The sequence below is a fragment of the Caloenas nicobarica genome, chromosome 2 (genome assembly GCF_036013445.1).
Source record: "Caloenas nicobarica isolate bCalNic1 chromosome 2, bCalNic1.hap1, whole genome shotgun sequence".
Classification (NCBI taxonomy): Eukaryota; Metazoa; Chordata; class Aves; order Columbiformes; family Columbidae; genus Caloenas; species Caloenas nicobarica.
In genome coordinates, this window is record NC_088246.1 from 11,223,634 (window position 1) to 11,236,205 (window position 12,572).

Here is a 12,572-nt window from a genome sequence, read left to right on the forward strand (position 1 = left end):
AGACGTCAAGTGGTTTTTGCTTTTAGGAGTCTGAAATATAACAGTTTCGTTGGAAACTAATCCCATACAGAGGTCAGACAATCTGTTGCTGCTGAATAGGTTTGATACAATAAATAAAAAGCAGTTAGAATATATTATTAGTGTTTTTAGTCAAGCCTTGAGGTAGCTACAGTGTTCTTTAAGAGGTCTTGCCTCTTAGCCAGAGGTTCTGCTTTGCCAGCTGATAATTTCACTGCTATTCCTCTTTTGTGTGTCTTGTGACCAGGCAAAACGGCTCAACTCGTCTGGACCACAGGTGTTGCACATCAGGGATTTCATAACTTGCCTTTAACTCAAATTGCAATGTTTTTTCTCCCTGTGATAGAAAAAAAAAATACAGACCACAGCATCTGGTAAGACACATATTTTAGAAGATACATTTTTAATCCGCTTGATTCTTCTTGGAGACAGAAGAACAGAGTGCTGGGTAAAATAGAGTTGCCTGGAGACATGGAGAAACTCTTCCAGAGGCTTCGAGAATGGATAGTCTGTAATGAGATATTTGCTTTCCTTTTTAAATAGTGAACGGTGAACCCTTACAATGAGTTGCATAAAGACGTGCACTCAGTACTGCAGGTTTCAAATGCCGTATCTTAAGGGCGAAGAATTAAAAGAAAAATTTAATACACTTTCCTCATCTAGAATAATTTTTGACAACCATTTGGGAGTCAAGTAGAAATAAGTGACCATGAAAAGAGTCTTTGTCCCACAGAGCTTATACAATGGAGGTATAAAAGATTTTTTTTTTTTTTGATAGCTGCATTTGTTTGCAAGGTAACACGATACTTTTAATGCCCAGGCAGTTGAGCCAAAGGACAGGCTGATTAATAGCAGAAAAGTAGGATAAAGAAAGAAATGGATCTGAAACTGCCCTTCTAACCTTCATTTAGAAAATTAATGATTACTGAGGTTACTTTAGATATCCAACTATTTTTCACGTTGTAAGATAGTGTCAAAGAGCCTCATTTAAAGATTAATTAATCCAAAATGATGAAATTCACATTGAGTATAACGGAATTCCTTCACTGGGGTTGTTTGGGTTGGGACATGGGGCCTAGATTACTAGAGTACATTACTGTCGATTCCCTAAGTTTCCTTAGGCTTTTAGTTTACTTGCTCAATACTTAGCATTTTGGCAGTTCTGCAAGGTCAACTCATTAAGCAAATACATAACTAATTATGTTGTGGCTGCATGGGGTCCATCCTGTACAGATAAAACTGAAAATGACCTAGCCACAATCTTCAAAGATATCAAGTGTAGTTTACATTCGTTTAAACTCCAATTTGCATTCTTTTAATATTATATAAAGATAAGGATTTCACAATATGCTACTATTTCATATCCTTGTATCCATGTCTTTGGAACACAAAAACTTTACTTCTTTCATGTCTTTAGTGATCCCTGAAGTTTAATATCTTTCAAAAAAATCTATCCATGCAGGAAAACAACCATATTCAAACAACAGGTTGATCTTATCCCATCGACATGGGCCAACAGCAAATGCTAAAGAAAGAAATGCAGAATAACACAGGAAGCATGCAATGATACTTTTCTTCCAAGTATGGTAAATCTTCCAAGCTTCTGGCAATCTGTGGCACAGGAATTTTCTGACTCAGATCACAGTGTTTAAGAGAAAGAGAGGCATTTTTTCCCATTAATTCATCCAATAGCTTTTAAAAACTATTTTTATTTTGGCCTCCAAAAATTTTGTGGCAATATATTCCACCAAATAATTGCATTGTGTAAATAAATACTTATGTTTTAAGCCTGCTGGCTGATCGGTTCATTAACTATGTCCTAGATCTTGTATTATCTGAAAAGGGAAACTTTAGCTGGGAAATAAAGAGGGAAATTATTTTTTCCCATCCTATCTCTGTCTATTAATGACTCCTCTTCCAAATATTCATTATTCATCTCTGTGTTGAGGTGAGTTGCATTTAGAGCATGATTTAGGCTCAAATGCTGTTTCACTTTGAACTACAGAGGTGTTTTCTGTAATAGTCACACCTGGGAATACCAGTAAATTGCATCAGACCCTGCTCCAAGGATGCTTGTTTAGATGAGGAAAGTAGATGTGTGTTGGAATTAGCCTTCGGCAGAGCCTGGGAGCTTCAGCCCTTGCACGATGTCTCCAGTAAAGGTCAATAATGGAATACGTCATTACTCTTAAAGTGACCACTTTTAAAAATAATAAATCCTTATATTGACATAGAATAAGGCTGGTGATGTGGTAGGTCAACCAGTTTGATCCCCCCAGGGTAATGAGGCAGGTAGTTTTCATTTAGAGATTGAAGATTTCCAAAGCAGAGCAGAAAGGAAGGAGCGTTGCAGCTGGGGCAGGACAAATGGCCACTGAAGCGAGTGGAAAGGGTTATCACCCTTAGACAAAGAACCTAACAAAGAAAAAGTGCCCCATGATCCAGGAGAAACGTGGGGCTTGTGAGCTCTGTGCTACAGCATCCAAGTCTGCACACACTCCAGGGGTGGATAAACTTCAGGTTCTTGCCACTCCTAATGCTGCTTCGGCGCAGCTGTGCCGGTGTCCAACAGCCTCATCTGTTACAGGATGGAGCATCTTTGTCTGAGGTGCTGACTGCTTGACTGACCATTAGACAGATTTATCATTTTGACAACAATAAGCGTGTCTGTCCTTTTAGTGTTTTGGTTTTCAGTGTCTCCAGAGAGATGTTCCATTTCAGAGTGCAAAAATAAAACCAAACGGATATCCAAGACTGAGCTAGTTGTAAGAGACTTGGTAACTTCCACGGGGCGAATGAGTCTTCTGTATAATGCAGTGGAAAAGCTGTGATTGTTTAGAAAGGAACAGATTGTCTTTGACTTTATAGAAGACAGTAATTCTCCTTTTCTTAATCGTGCCACTGTAGGCATCTTTTTAATGCAAATAATATTCGCTTGACCCATAATATTACCCTTTGGAATCTTTTCAGGTGGAAATTAGACTGTCAGAATGAGTCAAGGTGTAACACATCAGCAGCTGACATCTATTTGAATAATCTGGCTCTTAACCAGATAGTAGGAATTTGTAGGAAAAAACCTACAATTTATTGGTCAGTATCGATCTCTGAAGTCAAAAGGTCATGGAGAACAGTGATGCCATTCAATTCCTAGGAAAGAACCAAAGATAAAGTATAGTTACCTTGTTTTTAAAACACAGATTCAAATACACTAGTAAAATATGGTCATGAGAAAGGAATATAGGAAATCGATGGAAGTTCTAAATATAAGTGCCAATTAAATAATATAAATGTGTGTATATATATTTCTCTGTATCTAAAGCTTAGATACCTGATGTCTACATTTAGGTAATTTAGAGATCTAATTTAGATGATGAAATGCTTAGATTTAGATTTAAAAGCTGCTTTGTGAATGTAGCCACCACCTGCTCTGTGGCCATGACCTCCTCTCACAGCCAAGCTTGTCCTTACCCAGGGGACCCCAGTCCTGGCCCAGGGACAGGCACCGCGGCGGTCTCTGCCAGACAAGGGGTGTCAATTATGCATCACAGCAAAACAAGCCAGATTTAGGATTCAGCATTCTCTCAGATTCCTGGAATATCCCAAGATAATGGACTTCAGGGTGATGTGTTTCAAAGAGGGAGAAAAATGTTCCTCCATGAACATTTCTTGGAGCTTTTTGTGGCACAGTACGATTGACAGGATTCAAATGAGATGAAGAGAGACTGAGGCAATATCAGCCACTGCAAATCTTGTAACTGTCTTCATCTATGTCAATGTAAATCTGAAGTCTACTCTCCCTACCCCATCATCAGTCTGACAGACTAAGGGTTTCAGTATAACAATATAATTTACCTCCACATCTCAAACAACAGAGGCAAGAACACTGGTTCCACAATAAGAATTTCATCATGGAGAGCTGCTGAAAACAAAGTTTCTAAAATATCGTTTTGGTAGTTTTTCTGCAACACATTTCTTAGAGATAAAATACATAATATTGCAGTGTAGAGCAATTGGCGCTGCCTCAGAAAGGGCAACACAGCTGGTCGCTGCTCTGCCCTTCAGCCAGTTTGTGCCGAAGCCGCCAGCATCCCCCTGGGCAGGCACTATAGGGATCTATAGCCAATGGGCCATAGGGCAGCTAAAAGGCTGACAGCTGACATAAGGAAAATCTGCAATGTCAGATTTATGCAGCTCCAGCTGTTGATATTGGAGTTATTTGCAATATTTCTATAATTTGAATCATTCGGCAGCTGAAACATAGAATGCGCTCTCCCAGGGGATCTCAATGTTTGATCTCCAAGAAGAGTTATGCAAAGTTTCTAGTAGAAGTGACACAATTCAAATGAAATGAAACAGAGAGGCAAAATCAGAAGATACACGTATTTCATAAATGCCTTCTTCTGTGTGGATGTGGATTTTAAATCTTTATTTTAATCACCCCATCACTAGTCTGCCAGACTGCATTGAAAAACATGGATTTTGCAGGGCATGACAAGGGAGAGAATTGGTGCTACTGTGTCACAGAAGTAGAATGGAAAATGAGCACAGATTTGGAGTGTTTGCATTAGAACTGCACTGGAAAACATTTCAATCAGTGACCTGTGGACTGCACCTTGGCAATGTTGAGACTGGGCACCTCTGTTCAGACCCCTGGCACAGCTCCCCTCTGAAAGCGCTACCTGAAATACCTCTGCTTGTTCAAGGGGAATCTCAGGACGCCAGGTTGGCTGCTGGGGCCACCGCTGTCTTTGATAATTGCAGTGCCTGCTGAGAAAGCAGGTGAAGACCCCAACGGTATAACAAGGATACACCTACACTTTGGATCCTAAGGCGTCTGTTCTGCCTCTTTAATCTTTTTCATCCCATGGTGAAGGTGAAGACCAAAGCTTCTGTACGGCATGGCAGGAGGTAGCAAGTGGAAAGGTGCCCAAGTTGCTGTAGAAGGGGATCAGGATCGTAGGCGCTTTCTCCTCCTTATTCCCCTCATGGGACAGAAGAACCCTGGCAGTGTGAAGCTGGGGGGTTCACCCACATGCTGGTGAGGAGGAAAGGGTAGGAAGACAAGCTAGTGCTATATGGACAGGATATGTTCATGCCACACATTCCCTCCTCTCACACCAGAGGTTTCTGCATCGTGCCCATATGCCCTTAATTGCCCAAACTGGAACCCACACATGGTTAACCAATGAAGGTTTCCATATTTCTGATTTGTTCCTTTGTAGAACCAATGTTGCCCATCCAGATCCTGCAGTGGAGAAATCAAAATATAATTTGAAAAAACAAATCTTGCTGTTGACTGACTTTAAATATCAGGTCGAGTGATCAAAAAAACAAGTCCCATTTACCTGAAACACTGCTGAATACTTCAAAATCTTGTGGTGCGTGATCACACCATCTTCCAACATTTGCATTTACTAAAGGGGGAAAAAAGCAAAACCAAAACCAAAAAACCCCAACAACCCACACCCAAAGTGCTTACTAATTGGCGTTAGAGCAACAAACATCCAAGTTCTCATCTAGTGGCAGAATTCAGAAGGAAGAGGTGGCCCTAAATCCCAGTTGTAGCAGCTGGGACATTTAGAGATACTAGATTAGAAAAAAAATAAATGCACCAAAGAACTTAAAGTACCTGCAGTTCTTATATCTAAAGTGGGATTGGTTTTATATTTTGTTTATTAGTGTTTCTTTGTTGTCGCTTTGTAATAAGAAATCAGATTGCTCATCCAGCCCAGAGGAACCATTTCTGTTTTGCCCTTGCCTCGTGTGTGCTAACGGTGACTCCAAAGGAGAAGCTCACAAATTGCAAAACCCACTACCACAGTGTGTAACCGTCCCCAAGGGATCTACGTGCCACAGGAAGCATCCAAGGAGTCCTTAGGGCCAAGAAGGTTTGACAAAGAGTCTCCTCATGGACACACAGCAGTGCTACCTCTACCCTGAGCTCCAGGTAAGCCTTGAATCGTTAGCACGTGCCTCAACAATCCTGGGTTTTACCTTCTTATCTTAGGGCAGGTGCAGTGTTTCCCTTGGGATATACAGAAAATGCTCACTGCTCCTCGAACACGAACTCTCCAGTACTTTCCCACAACCTCATCCCTTTCCATTTAGGTACATGCAAACTATCGGAGCAGCTTTTGGGTACAGAAGTCCATGTTTGGTAAATTATTTTTGGTTATTCTATCTATTGAAATCCATCCAGAATCTAATCTACTATACCGGCAATGTAAGACATGATGGGAGTAGTGCTTAAGCATTGCGTTTCTGCTCAGCTTGTATTGCAGAGCCTCATATTACCTCATATTAAATTCTGCTATAGGTGAGCATTTTTGGTTTTTTGTTTGTTTAGTGGGTTTTTTTAATATGAATGTTTCTTTGTGCATAGTCAAAAATTCCAAGGTAACTTCTTTAGAGACAATGGGTCTATGTTTTCTCTCAAAATTAAGACGCTTCTAAGAGCTTAGCTGTCACTGATACCCAGCCCAAGGTTGTTCACTTTCTATCGGAAAAGCATCCATGTCTTTGATTTAAAACATTTCCATATTTTGCTTAACAAATATCTTCACTCATTATGTTGTCAGTCTGTCTCTTCCATTGCATTCAGGGCATAGCAATACCCAACAAAACAGGTTAATGGACAAAATCCATCAGAAAGTTTGATGCTTGACTTAAAGAAGACTATGGCTCATAAAGCTCTGCTACTCTAAAAGCATTATCAGCTGCTGAAATCACTTCAAAGTAATTTTCTGTTCCAAATTACAGTGCATCTTCGCAGCATAATCAAGTAATTTAATTTACAGCCATAGTTATTATTTATGGCTTATCATTCATATATTATAAGTGGTTTGCTGCAAACCACATTTGTAATGTTGATAGGTGCATTAACATACATAATTTAAATCAATACATTTTAAAAACCTGAACATCCATAATGGCCTACTTAACAACCCCTGTGATGCCTTTAAAATGTAGTCAAAAGCACAGTGATTGTCCCACGGGCTGTTTGTGTTATAGCACATATATCAATTTGCAATAGTTTAAAAATGTTAAAAAATGCTTCTAACATAGAATAAATTCATCAACAGAGGAAGGAAAGAATGGTGAAATACTTTATGCAGGTTGTTTAAAGGACAGGCACATATGTCCAAATGTAAAAAGTTGCCCACAGAGAGTTTTGGAGTTTAGTGAAATATGTCTTGACATATACATAGACTAAACAGACTGTGGTGCTGGATCATGCGTAAAAACCTCATGGATTTACTAGCATTTGTTTTCCATTTGCCTTATAACGTTTTGAGCATCATATAAATCAAAGTCATTACATGTTTTCAACTCCCAACTACAGTGACTGCCCAGCGGCCTTGCAAGGAGCTGCTGGAATCTCACTTACTGTATTTAATGCTTAAGCACCATGGAAACAGCTGCCTTAAAAGACTTTATATAGAACCATGCGCTCATCCCTGCTGGTTGAATCCAGTTTTCCACGATGACCATCCCATTGTGAGCCTGTGAGAATAATTGAGCGCAGGTGTTACAGCAATACTGCTGTGCCGCTGCAGCAGCGTGCACCAGGAATGTAAGTATTGCACCTGTGAAAAAAATTAGTAAAACCTACAAATAAGTAGAAAATAAGCGTAAAATTCTACCAGTCTCTCTTCCTCTAGTTCTGCAAGGGATAAGACAAGGTGCAAGGCACTGGCAGATCAGGACCTGTGATTGTTGGTGGCCTTGAGAGGACACGAGCTCTGAAGGGGGCTGGGTGCTGGGCTTGGCAGGATCCAGCTCTTCTAATTCCCCAGCATATCATTATGGGCTGGTATCTATTATTCTCTCAACTGGACAGAAGCTTTCTGTGTTCACACCCACTCTTTTTTTGGCTCCCTCCTACCTTTCACTCCCTTGGCAACCCCCTTGCACCATCATGTTGTGTAGCACCATCTCCCTCGTTCGGCTGGCCCCAAACCTGGCAGCCGCCTTTCCACAGCATCCTCCAAGCATCCTCACAACCAGCCGGTCTAAATGAGGCCAACAACCCTCTAAGGTACAGTCTGTCCTCTTCTTCCATACAGCTACAGTGACAATAGTCTATCCTCTCACTGGTTTGGATCTTGGTTATTTCAATTCTCATTACTTTGACTTTGATAAAAATAGATTAATTGACTAAGTTGTCCAAAAAGAGGAAAATGTTCCTGAGAATTTTGACGATGCAACATTTGTGAGGTAAATACATTCTGACTATACAGAAAGGGAGAAATAAAGCAATTCCTTTCTGAACTTGCCATTCTGATTTGCAAATGGCACATAGACAATTTCTGTTTGGTTTGGTTTTGTTGTTTTTTTCACTCCACTGAAAAACTGGTGCTTTCAGCCTGCTGCTGAATTCTACAACAGGTGATCAGTGGTTTTCGATACCCAACGGTAAAGATTACACACCCACGTCTCACTGTCAGTCACTAGCAAACCCAGAATTTTCTAAATATCGGAGTGTTGATGCCCAATAATTCTTTGAGATTTTCACTTTTCTGCCACTTTCTCATCCCCAAACACAGTATCTCACAATATTCATAACATTGATAAAATGTAACTAATAACGCATGCCAGCCATGGAGACATTAGTAATTACTACAAGACACACTCTAATACAACACCCTTTATTCCATTAAGAAGACGGTGAATGCTCACATCTGCCTGAAATCGGGTGGTAAAATACATTTTTATTTTTAAAGAGAATAATTTCCTAAAAAAACCAAACCAAAACAACAACAACAAAAAAAACAACCCCCCAAAAAACTCTGACAGAGACAATGTTTGCAAAACCTTGAGATCTCCAGCATTTTATTAGAGGTCAGTCTAAAAGCATTGGCTGCAAAGATTTCTGCTAAGAGTGTTGAAAAAAAGCTGAAGAGAAGGGTACTAGTACCATGAATGATATCACTGTAACAGTCTGTCTGATATATCCAGTTGGCAGTCATTAGAAAAGCAATGAAGATAAAGATTGAGCTGTTCACCAAAGCGACTCTTGTTTATTTTGAAGAAAGCAGTGACGACAGAAGGATGGCAGACGGGGAACAATCCTCATGAAACGGGCTGGCAAGCTGGAGCAGAAACTGGGAGCATTTTCAGTGTGCAAGGCACACACGATGTTTCATTTCTCTGAGTTTTAGCTGTGACACTGCTTTACTTTGCAATGAATGAGGAACCAGTGGCAGAGCCAGTCCTAATAAATGTTTGGAGAAAAAAGATTTGGAATCTAAGTCCCACCTTCATCCCACCTGGGGTTTGATATCATGTAGTATCTGCTGACCTTTTAGGGCTCTAAGTACCTTTTTGCTTTACCCTGAGCTTACAGGTATCTAACTTTTAGGCACCCACACAAGCTCACAAGCACCTGGCTCTGGAGTGAGAGCCATGTCCCACCTCGGATCTGTTCTGGTTTAGATGTGCTTCATGCCTGCAACTTTAGCCATGGGCTAGCAATGGTGGGAGCCTTGTGCATCTGGGCCATCGAGCAAAGTTTGAACATGACTTTTGTTTGAAGTTCACAATACGCTCCTGTTCCTTTTCTCCTAAATAACACCCAGCAGCGCTGAGTGAAGGCTGGCATGGGCTGCTGCTCTACCGCAGGAAAATCCCCGCTGTGGTACTTCAAACTCAAATGGAAATAATAAACAATAGGCACCTCATGCAAAAAACTGGTTGTTGCCAGCTCAGTCTTACAGCCTCGGGAGATACGTATGTTATGGATAGCACATAGGCATCATCAGGATTAAGGGCTAGTTCTATAAAAGAGTGCAGATAAAAAAAGTCCTGCCTAACACCTGTGAATTTGCCTGTGTTTGCATAATTTCCATTTATTAAAATGCTAATAAGAGATCAAAAGCATTGGGATAGCTGTAAAAATGTAATGAAGTGCCACAACCCAATGGCTCATCAGTACTGCAGATCTCATGGAACTTCTTCCACTCAATCTGCATGGAAGTACGTGCTGGTTTTACATCACCCACCTGGGCATCCTTGGATGACGGACCATGCTGGCTTTGCCTGCATGTCTGTGCTGCTGGAAAGGATGTGAGGCTTCGGAGGGTAGTGCCCTTTCTGAGGAGGGGCTGGAAATACCTTTTGTATTAACTAGCCTCATTTCCCTCACCATCCTTTCTTCTGTATCCCTGCAGGATTTTCAGGGACAAGAGACAGTCACAGGTATTTTCATTTCATTTTCATTGACCAGGTTTATTTGGGAGTGGCCAAACAGAGTTAATCAGTTCAGCTTCCTGCCTGTGAGAGAGGGGAAAAGCCATAATTGAAGAGTAAATGCATAGTCTTTATGAGGAGATGTACACTTATTGATTATAAAAGCAGTCAAAGAAAGCTGACATGATTTGAGGAAGATAAATATTCCAGTAAAAAACATAAGGAACAAGTTCAATGGGGAGAAACATGAAACTTCACAGGAAAACCTGAGTCCTGGCAGGCACTAAAGAGATGAAAATCAAAGTTGGCACATGTGCACGTGCTTGAATCCAATTCACTTCTTGTGATATCAAGAGTAAATAAAGCCTAATTAGCAATCCTTCCTAAAAATAGTTTGTGCTTGCATGTCCCAGCTATCCAGGTTCCTGGGAAGACTAATTGAAAGTATGCAGTGTGGGGAAGCTGGAATTTTGGGAAAAGTGTGTCCTTATGGGTGGAGAGCAGTTTCTCAGGCTCAACTATCGCAAAGGTGTAAGAGTGAGATCCTGTGCAAGTGCTCAGAAAGGAGACAAGAAGGGACAAAAGGAGGCAGCTCAAAATCTGGAGAGCACTGTTTCCCCGCACACATGAGGACAGTGTCAGGAGGGAGAGTTTGGCAAACAAATGGATATAATCTATTCAATGCATCACGTCCGGCTTATCCTGGTGCTCTTCTGACCCGCTTTTAACTTCAAGATCACTGAAGAATGCTTTTATCCCTTATTGCTCTCACAGCAGACCTGTCCTTAGCTCCTGGGGCCAGCAGCAGTTCAATCACGGGAGAGCACACGGGGAAAGAGCCACGTGCAGCAGAACTCCCACGGCACCAGCATCTTCCTCCCAGCCCCTGCGCGTTGAGCACTGGGGAGAAGCAGCAGGTGCAGGTGGAGAGAGGCTGTTTCATGGGCTGATGTGGCGGTGTCTGTATTTCATATGTGTGGCTTTATGGAATCACAGAATAATTTTGGTTGGAAGAGACCCTCAAGGTCATTGAGTCCAACCATTAACCCAACTCTGGCACTAAACCATGTCCCTAAGAACCTCATCTATACGTCTTTTAAACCTCTCCAGGGATGGTGACTCCACCATTTCTCTGGGCAGCCTGTTCCAATGCCTGACAACCCTTTCCAGGAAGAAATTTTTCCTAATATCCAATCTAAACCTCCTCTGGTGCAACTTGAGGCTGTTTCCTCTCGTCCTATAACTTGTTACTTGGGAGAAGAGTCTTGCTTCATTTGCATTCCCAGCCGGGCAGTCTTGGTGTTTCTTTTTTCCTGAGGAGAGCTGTTCTTTGATTGTAATTGCCTATCTAACAAGCTGTGATTGAGAACCTTTTCTCTCCAAAAATTGTGTCACTGTCGTGAATAACTGGAGTAATGGAGAGCAATTAATTGTGCTGAAACCGACATACCAAAATGGCTGGACTAATTAAACATGTTGTTATGGTGAAATTACCTCAAAATATTTTCAGTACTATGCAAGCTGATCTTGAGGCAGAAGGGAGCTGGTTGACAATACTTAGAGGCTGATTTTTATTATGTGTTTTTCAAATGCTTGAGAATAGAGGCGTTTCAAGGGCGTGGAGAGCAGGGGCGCCACGGCGGTGCCTGCTGGCAGAGGAGCTGTGCTCTGGGAGCGGATGGGTGACAGATCCTGCCATGCCTCCTGCAGTGACTCTGGTTGGATTATTGCCATTTATTTCTGTTTTAGCAAGAGCACCGAGTGCCACTCTGGAGCAGCAGCTGACAACAGAGCCAGCAGAACAGGTTTATAATTCAATATTTAGGTCAACTATCTTTCATTTAATGACCTGCAGACTGAAAAAAAATGTGATAAATTGGAGGCAGAGAAAGCATTTTCTTTGAGCATGGGTAAGCCCAAGAGGTGGGTAAGTGAAAGCAGGTAGGAGTTTTGAAAGCATTTCAGTCAGTCTTTGTGCCATTTTAAAAGTGCCGCAAGTGCTTAAAAGATCATAAGAGCTGTGCAGATATCAAGAGTCACCTGGCAGTATTTTCTACCAGACCTACGCAACTCTCACTGATTTCTCTTCAAGTGTCACTTTCAAAGCTTTTAATTAAATTTACTTTTGCATGTAAAATACTGCTGTGTCATGTCTTGGTTGCACCTATGTCATGGTGAAAGCTGTCTGGCATTTGAATCATGGAGTTTATAGCTGTAGGTTCCTAAGAGAAGGAATCGCATATCTACTAGAGCCCTGGAGGGTTCTTTTTATCCACCAAACTGCTGTTTACAGTTTTATCTTAACTTGCTTTGCTTGATTTCATGTATTTCTTTTCAGTGATTTCCATCACAGAGACACTATTTTG